Source organism: Notothenia rossii (genome assembly GCF_949606895.1).
Source record: "Notothenia rossii genome assembly, chromosome: 5".
NCBI lineage: Eukaryota > Metazoa > Chordata > Actinopteri > Perciformes > Nototheniidae > Notothenia > Notothenia rossii.
In genome coordinates this window covers 45502486-45512411 of record NC_136903.1, presented here as the reverse complement: position 1 = coordinate 45512411, position 9926 = coordinate 45502486, and the positions used below count along the sequence as shown (strand labels likewise).

Here is a 9926-nt window from a genome sequence, read left to right as displayed (position 1 = left end):
GTGAAATTGGTGTGATACTACTGACGGGAACGAGGAAGGGGGTCACTGAGGGGCTTTTTCAGGCTCCGGTGAAGTCATTGTACTAGTGTAAAAAGGACAGTATGGCATTGGGAATAGGAATGGGGGTGTGGATATGGGGGGGGGGGAATGATTGCATTTGCAATGTAAAACCAATCTGCGATGCCTTGTTCTTATTACATGCACCACGACCCCGGGAGTGAATCAGTCGAAAGCAGTCAAATAACTTGTGACAGATAATAATGGGATATGAACAGATGGTTTTCTCACTATATGGAAATGCCTGAGCTCTTCAATCTCTTCCTTCAAACCGCCTACTGGAGCAGCCGGCCGGAGACAGAGGTGAGAGGCTGTTCAGAGCTGCACATCTGATTGGGCACAGACATATGGAAGCTCTCCCCTTTTTTACCCACAAAATGGCTGTGGGGATTAAATCTACCACTCCTGGAACGTTAAAGAACCGGGTCATTTGGGATCCCCTGAAAAGGTGGTGTTGTGTGTGTAGATAGTCATTGAAAGGTGCTATTGGCATACAGTGAAAGGAGTGAGGCATTGGCCCTTTTTGAAATTCCTGTGTTTATTAGGCTGATATGATGAATAGAATGCCAAGTTTGTGTTTACTCTACTTCCTGATTGGGTTGGGGCTACAGCCAAGGAAGCTATTCCTGCAGCCCTGTGTGTTTGCAATGACACTCATGTTGGATCACTCTACAGCAGTGATGTGAGTTGAGTGTATACTGTATATTTAAGTAGGAAGATTGTTTAGAAAGAAAAAAAGCGTTATTGTTAAAGAGGACACATTATTAGTGTAGGGGTTTGTTTTCACTTTTCCTGTAGTGTGTTGTTTAGTAACACGTCTCTTGAAAACATCTTATTTTGAGTTGTATTTCAGGTAAAACTACTTTTTTTACGTTTTTATTGGAAAATCACCAACCATCAGAAAACTTTTTAGCATTTGTGGCATATTTGGTAAAACAACATTTCCTGATTCTGGTAAAATATAGTTCAAAATACGTTTTCCCAGCTAATAACAAGATCGGATTTCTCTGACTATCCCATCTTATTTCAAGAAATCTTACCAAGCTATTTTTCACTTGATCTATCGGCAGATTGTTAAACACATTACAAACTCTTGCTGCCATTGATGAACCAATTCTTTTGCGACTCGATGTCTCTGCAGGGGAAACATAAAAACTGATTCTCAATTTTGCACTGGCTCCAGCAGGAATTTGTGTCTCTGTGTATTAAAGAGTCTAACATTCAAGCTAGTTGGCAGGTTCTAGAAAATAAAAATACGCAACTATAAATGAGCATTATATGTCATCTTTAAACCTCCACGATTGCCACAGTTAAGGTTAGAAACAACCTTCCACTTGACCACCTCAGGGCAGATTTATATTAGAAGCAGATTTGTCCGCAGTCATAATCCAATTTCACTCATATTCCTTTGGGTGGATGCAGGGCCGTCCTTGGCCAGCTTGAGGCCTCACGCAAAGTTATATGATGAGGCCCTCTGTTTCGCGAGCGTCGACGGGGGTGCTAGTGGAGCTAGCGGCAAAACCGTGCCGCGCCACACTAATTGTGCCGCATTTGCGGATCAGTTGAGGCTCCCTCCGCAAGATGAGGCCCCTTTCGCGAGGTGAGGCCCCACGCAGTCTGCGTGATCGGCCTGTAGGGAGGGGACAGCCCTGGGCGGATGAAAAGCCACACTGAAGGAACAGAGAAATCCTTCGGGTCTCCCAATACAAGATGCAATCTGCAGGTTCACATGCTGAATAATGTTTATCGGTTCATGAGCTAACTCTGTACTTTCTATTCCAGAACATACAAATAAGCCACTGTTAAAATGTGTTCTTTAATCTCGCGTCCAGGAGAGAAGCTTTAAAATGAGACTAAATGGAGTCTCTGAAAAGATTCAAATGGGATACTTTAATTAAAAAAGGCGCGGTAGTGTTACAGACAGAATATTGTTCCGTCAGACAAACAGCTGTGGTCCGGTTCTCCTGAGCAAGAAGAAGACCCCGGATCTCTCCTCCGGCGCTGCTATATATATCCTCTGCTGGCTCCTCCCCGCCAGCCGGCTCACCTCGTCTCCAATGTCCGTTATTGCATTTAAACAGAGGATAGGTTCTTTTCACATTCAATATATGCTTAACACGCCGTTTCTCCTCATATTCTCTTTCATCACTTTTCATTTAACACATTCTAAACGCTGTAATCAATACTCTAAACAATACTTCTCGGCTCGTTTGGTTGCCGGTCATTCCGGATGTTGTCACATGCTACTCGTCTGTAAACAATAATGTATTCAAATAAACTGTACCTTCATTTAATATTCAGCATGGTAATATCTCGACATCTATCGTTGTAGTGTTAAATCAGTAGGTTTCGGTTTTCACCACACCAAGTCATTTCGCTCCTCAATTCACCTCTTTAGGAAATCGTATATTAACCACATGCTACATGCTAACCGTAGATGAAGGATTTTCAGAATAAAAGCTTAACTGCTTGTGCACAAGAATTTCTGGTTTTTCAGTATAAAAGAGCGTTTGAACTGACGGTATGTTTAAGCTACATTATACCATCAAAACATTGATTTTAATTTCTAACAGTCCCTCCTTACACACCTAAAAGGTGTGTATAATACTGAAATCAATGAGTTCTTCATCTGAACTTTGCATATTACATATCTCATATTAACAAACATACAATCAAATGGAATGGTTTCACAGCCGGCTTTACAAAAATACAAAATAAATTCTTGTCTGTGTTCAAACATAAAAGTTGTCCCTTGTGCATAACTTCTAGTGTTTACATTCAATATCATTCTTCAAAATAGCAGCAATGGCTTGGTATCAGAACATGTCTTCCTCCCTCCTTTCTCAGAAACCGTTCTCATACCACGCTCAGTGTTAAGGCACTTGTTTTTACAAAGTGAAAAGAAACAAACCATTTCAGAATAGCAATGATTTATACAACATGAAATCTACCATATTAGAATAGTATAAAGTAATAAAGTCAAATAAAATGGACTATCTTAGAATAGTGTAAAATTAATTGGAATAATAAAAATATTAAAAATATGCTATCTTGGAATAGTATGAAGTAAATTGAAATGGATTCACTCCATTTTAATTTTGCTCACTTCTTCACATGATTTCATCATTTAAAGAATCACATCGGCTGGACATTCATTGATCAATCTCATCTCCGAACATCCATATCATTTAAACTAACTCATCATTGTCATCCACATCTGTATACGGGGTGGGTCGTCTTGTTCTGCTAGCATTTGTAACCGTCTCCTCCTGAGAAATGTACCCTCCCTCCTTTCATACCATTTAAGGTATGAAAGTAATATGTTCTCTAGAGGGGGCCGTTGTGCGTTCTACTCTGGGGTACGGCATTCTAGACAGTCATTTCTGGGAGAAAATTTTGGTCAGTTACAACAGTTGTAGAGTTTCATCACTTAAAAGTTCCTACTCAGTACCTTTGGGTGGTCTGTTCTAATGCAGTGATAAAGTCCCTGAAATGGTGTGAAAACCGGTGGAATATCAATAACTCATTATACTAATTTATTTTCAATTATGGTCTACTTAAATAACTATGCTAACCCCTTTTACAGTGTGTGGAACCTTGGGTGCCCGAGCATGTGATAATTACTCCCTCCTTTAACAAGGATTTTAAAAACAGAAGTCATTTCATTAATGGTTTGTAGTTTAATTCAGGAATTTACACCTATGGCAGATATGTTTCTCCTTTAAATAACATCTCTAAACGTCAGGTCATCTGGTGAATGGATGACCTTTAGGAGCTGGTGGCGCTTGTCTTTTAAAACTCATACTCTGGTGCCGTGCGCTCCCTCTGAAGCTGCAAGTAAGATTTAAAACATCTGCAGGGTGGGTTGAGCGACCCCTTCTCCCTAAACGATGTTTGTTGTAACAAATATGTACCATCACAATGAGTGATCCAAGGCCCCACATGTATTACTCCCAACTACATTAGTTTTTTTTTTTTTAAATTAAACTTTGCTTTCGCTCTTTGCCCAGTGTCATTTTAAAACTCTACATCTTGGACGAAAAACAAATGTTATTTCCACCTTAATCTTCCCTCCTGAGGTAATAACCATGCTACAATGGAGAAATCAATACTCTAGATTGGAATACCATCTTTGGCTTGGTACTAGCTCTACCTTTAACATTTTCCATACAAATAAAGATTTGTCTGCTTTTATAGAGTGGTTACTAAAACCATCCCTTTAAACTGTAGGTCTATACTGTAACAAATTCAATCTTACCCAAATTCACACATGAATAAAAAAACTCTTAAAGAATAATTTGTTCATATGATGAAAAGATTGAATAATATGTTCTACCCTCAGTGTGTTTTTAGGGTTATTTAATAGTTTCCTCTTTTTTCTTTATAAATTCACCAATTGATTAATTCATGGCTGATAAATCTTTTTCTTTACGTATTTCTCGTTGGTGAATAAGTGTGTTTATGTGTAAACTCACTCACTCCCGTTTTCCTTCTCTCCCCCTCTGGTTGTCGCCACGACCCCCTCACATTCTGCCGGACCATGCCAACTCCTCCGTTCTTTCCTCTCCTCCGTCCACCTTCTCCTCAGTCCATCCGCTCTTGGATCCTTCCGCTGTAACTCTTCTCAGTGTCCCATCTGCTTTGCTTTTCATCTCCTCCTTTACAGTCTCTACTTTGTTGCATGGAGGGCGTATTCCGCTCTCATGTCCCACACTCTGCTCTTGTGCCCAAATCTTGTGGCTCAGCTTGGAACTTCATGTCCTGTGGGGGACCGATGAGAGTGTGCCTTTTTATGTCACCTGGTTTTGGTTCTTGGTGCCTCAGGTGGAGATGGTTCTGGATGCAGCGTTGGAGTTGTTGGTTCAGCTCTGGTTCTCTGTCTGTTCTATGGAGGAGGAGGAGTCTTCCGTGGTGAGGTCTTTTGTCTGCTTGGACGATGGGGTCGTAGCGTTCTGACAGGTGGAGAGCGAGAGATCTCGGGAGGCATTACGTATAGTTAAATTCTAACACACTGAGGTAAAATAAATCCAACCTTTTCCACTCTATTTTCCTAACCATACTATCCATCTTAGTTGTTAAATGCCATCTAAACACAATTCATGTCTACTAATAATTTTACCATATCCCTAAACATTGCCTTCACCCACTGTAACATGTTTATTCCAATTAACTCTTTCAGGAAACCATTTTCTTCTATACATTTAAATACCTAGATGTTTCAAGCACCACATATTTCACACACTATAAAAGAACGTCTCCATATTTTCTCCATCACTTTAAATCTCACTGTTATTTAGAACCGTAGTAACTTTTGTGACTGGACATATCTGCAATGTCGCCACTATCTGCTGGGGAATCTTGTTCATAGAGTTTGTACGTACAAAGCTGTACTTGTGGGTTAGTAGCCTGTGTCTAACAATCATTTTCAATAATTGTGCTCAGGTCACCGATCGGTTGTTCATAGCTTAACAGGGGGTGTTTCTGGTACAGACTAAAACATGGATCCAGTGTATTTAGAGATTCCCCTAATCTGTAAATCCCCATCACTTACATATCCCAATCACTTAAACCCATCTCATCATTTGATACAAGAACTGCATATAAGGGGGTGAATCATCTTGATTATAACCGCCTCTTGTTTGGGACCGAGTATTTCTAACTCCTCCTCTTGTTGCTCAGCTGATCTTTTGGCTCTGGGGATAAGTGAAAGTCTCTGAAACCCAGCTGGAGTCTTGTTAGTGATGTGGGCATTCTATGAGTGAACTAATGGATCCATGCCTTACATAATATTGTACTCCCCTTCCAACCAGAAAGGTGCCAAGTGTAATGAGCACAATCAACAATGCTATTCTGACTCTTATCCCTAGGGGACCCCACAATTGGTTTGGCTTTGTTCTCATCATCTCTATTTTAAACCTGGTTGTGTCCGTTACAGAATTTAAATAATGAGTACAAAAATAACATAACAAATTGGACTCTTTTTACAGATGTAAAACAAAAAATAGGTATTCACATTAATGTACAATCTATAAAAATCTATAGACAATTTGTCTTTTGAGCTGTTTCTATCTTTATCTTATTTCTATTTATTGTTTTGTTCCAGCTCTGCCAAATCAGTCCTAACTCCCAATAATGTTCTGGAAGTTGCCAGTGAAGGGTGACAATGTGTGAGGTGGTGTCAATTTGCTCCTTTTTCTTTACCTTTAAACCGGAGCGCGTGTGAAGTTTGTTACAACCTTTCACGCTTCCGTCCACCGGGGATCAGCCCACTGTCTTTTTGTGAACTTTCACCCTCACCCAATCACCTGGCCGAACAGGAGTCTCTTCTGGTGTCTCGTCTGGTATCTCTGTAGTTTTCCTAGCCTGTGTAGACAAAACTTGCATAATATTACTCAGAGTTCTGACATATTCATCCACTTCTATTTGTCTAATATCTAAAACTGGACCACTCCCTCCTTGGAGAAGGCCCGAGCTTCGGCATACCTCTTGTTGACTACATGTTATTATTTATTAACTACAACGTCACTGAAATCAACATATCTGTATAATCATGACACTCCCTCCTTTGAGCATAAAATGCTCAATTAATATTGCAATGATTACCCTATTCTGTACAGGACATGTAAAACTCATAACGTTGCATTAAATAAATATAACTTCTCCGTGTACCCACAAGGGGTACAAAAATATCGTATGATTTATGGTTTTCTGATGGTATAAATGCATATTCACTATAAAAAAAATCAGCAATTAGCACTTCTAATAGTTTACTTGTTTCAATAATGGCTTTTGTAATGGTATTATGCATCATCGTTGCTGCGAAAAACAATACCTCTGGTGTCGCTAATGCGTCTCAATAACTCTAGGATTAGAGGATTGGTTGACACTGCTGAACTAACATATGATAAAATAATATTTCTCCAAACTGGAGGGAAAATATGAACTATTCTCTCAGAGAGTGACCTGCATGAAGGGCTGGTGCCCCTCACTCAAATGAAATATTGCCTTACGCACAACACCACAAATCAGTAAAGTTACTCAAGAATAAATAAATAAAGACTGATTCTTGAAACTGTTAAAGCATCGGATCTGATTTTTACCCTTTCCTTGATATCTGCAGTTGAGCCTGGCCCTGCGTCTAGTCTCAACTTAGTTTGTTTTGGTGACATGTTCTCTAATTATTTATTAACCTATCAAAGATGAAGCACTAATCTTCTGACTAGCACCGTCGTTGCTGTTCGTCCGAACTTTAATTTAATTTTTTTTTTTTGCTCAAAGTTTTATTATTTTTATAGATGTCTTTTTTTTTTTTTTTTAAGTTTAAGGTAAAATATTAATAAAGTTAATTAATATATAAAAAATATGCAAAATTAAAATATGAAATGTTAAAATAAAGTTGTACCGTGTATGGTTTTGACTTTGAAATATGAATTTGGTTCAAAATCACAATGTTATGGTGTTTCCGCTATTTGGGTAATAATTCTGTACTACCACCAGAGTGCGCTATTTTAAATTCCAGCTTAATCCACTAGGGAATAGCTGTTTCAAAACTGACTCGTTTTTGACAAAGGAGAAACGTAGTTTCCTCAAAAATATCTTTAAAATAGGAATTTACACTATGGTTAAACAACACAACACATAACCGCCAATACACATTTGCAAAGAAGAATATTCACAAAACCGCCAATACACATTTGCAAAGAAGAATATTCACAAAACCGCCAATACACATTTGCCAGCAGAAGTACTTCCAATAGTTCTAACTCTAACAAGAAGTATGATGTTCTTTAGAAGATGGAATGCCCAGCCTCAGTGTGTTAAAGCAAACAGAGTACTTCAATTAGCATTTCATGAAATGGTGACTGCCGTGGCTCACCGTGAACATGAGGTCAAGACAAAATGGCAACTGGTTTTCCAACCTTTGACCTGAAGAACAAAGGGATTTGAGAAAACACCTGGAGTTGAAATTGGTGAGGTGATATTTTGTCTAGTAAATTCAACACACAACACTGTAGTTTAAAATAACATTTCCATTTAGTTTACAATGATAAATGGGCCTCATACCCTTACGTCATAGCCCTCTACCCATGTACGTAAATGTTTTGACTTTAAGAGCCAGTATGGTCATTTCTTCTGTTTAAACACGCTATTTATGGGACAAATAGGACGCTAAGCAAACACAATTAGAAGAATATCGTCTATCTAACGCACGAATGTCGCACTTCCTGCCGTAATCCACAACGCAATGTCTTGAAAAACAGAATGGTGTAACCACTGAGAGCTTCAAACTACTCAGGCCTTTTCCTTGAAATAGGACTTTTTTAAAAACAGCCTCACGCTGTTGTTACACAAAACACTCACTCCAATAACCTTAGCTTCAAACTTTGGCTGTGTCTTTCCCTCAAGCAGTCCCGACTGCTTAATGGCCTAAAACCATTCACGTAAAACGTAAAACGCCACAAAAGACACATATAGTGATTGGCCTCTAGCCGACATGTACTAACAGACAAACGAATAGCATGCAGGGTTAAATAGAAAAAAAGAAATTGAACTCACCCTGCCTGTAACAAAGCAACGCCACGTGGTAGGCTACCAATATTTATCAATTTAGGCTTGTTTTAACTTAAATTGCACAGCTATTTTCAGGATCCGCTGGCCGCCGTCAAACACACAGAACTAACATTGTCCTACATTAACTATTGAAGAATTCGATATAACAGGTTTCTCCATACCTAGTTGATTTGAGCTCTCTGTGTGCTGAACGGATGCCAGCGGGTCCAGCAAGCAGCCTGCTGTAGTCTCTCCCGGTTTTGCGAGATCCTGGGCTAGCTCGCCAATTGTTAAAATGTGTTCTTTAATCTCGCGTCCAGGAGAGAAGCTTTAAAATGAGACTAAATGGAGTCTCTGAAAAGATTCAAATGGGATACTTTAATTAAAAAAGGCGCGGTAGTGTTACAGACAGAATATTGTTCCGTCAGACAAACAGCTGTGGTCCGGTTCTCCTGAGCAAGAAGAAGACCCCGGATCTCTCCTCCGGCGCTGCTATATATATCCTCTGCTGGCTCCTCCCCGCCAGCCGGCTCACCTCGTCTCCAATGTCCGTTATTGCATTTAAACAGAGGATAGGTTCTTTTCACATTCAATATATGCTTAACACGCCGTTTCTCCTCATATTCTCTTTCATCACTTTTCATTTAACACATTCTAAACGCTGTAATCAATACTCTAAACAATACTTCTCGGCTCGTTTGGTTGCCGGTCATTCCGGATGTTGTCACATGCTACTCGTCTGTAAACAATAATGTATTCAAATAAACTGTACCTTCATTTAATATTCAGCATGGTAATATCTCGACATCTATCGTTGTAGTGTTAAATCAGTAGGTTTCGGTTTTCACCACACCAAGTCATTTCGCTCCTCAATTCACCTCTTTAGGAAATCGTATATTAACCACATGCTACATGCTAACCGTAGATGAAGGATTTTCAGAATAAAAGCTTAACTGCTTGTGCACAAGAATTTCTGGTTTTTCAGTATAAAAGAGCGTTTGAACTGACGGTATGTTTAAGCTACATTATACCATCAAAACATTGATTTTAATTTCTAACACCACTCTAAATAATATATTTGAAAACTACAATTCCCATTATATGAGCTTTGCACCGTTATGCAAAACAACACCATATTTCTAGTTTCTTTTTGTTACTCTAAGGATTGAGTTCAGACATATAGGCTGTCTTGAACACTATCATCAGAGTAACGTGATCTAATCAATAAATAAAGATTCAACCGATAACACGAAAGCACATGGCTACTTAACATGCAGAATGACGTCATATTGCATGCCAAGTAGCCATGAGCTTTCTCG

At 39.1% G+C, this 9926-nt stretch overlaps 1 long non-coding RNA gene across 1 annotated transcript; it reads right to left on the bottom strand.

Annotated features, from left to right (window-relative positions):
- Positions 1–1927: 1927 nt before the first annotated feature.
- LOC307040988 lies at positions 1928–9660 on the bottom strand. Its single transcript, XR_013808664.1, has 2 exons — positions 6259–9660; positions 1928–5009 (listed from the first exon to the last, which is right to left on the bottom strand). It is a non-coding gene; the product is annotated as an uncharacterized lncRNA (long non-coding RNA).
- Between the last annotated feature and the right edge of the window lie 266 nt (positions 9661–9926).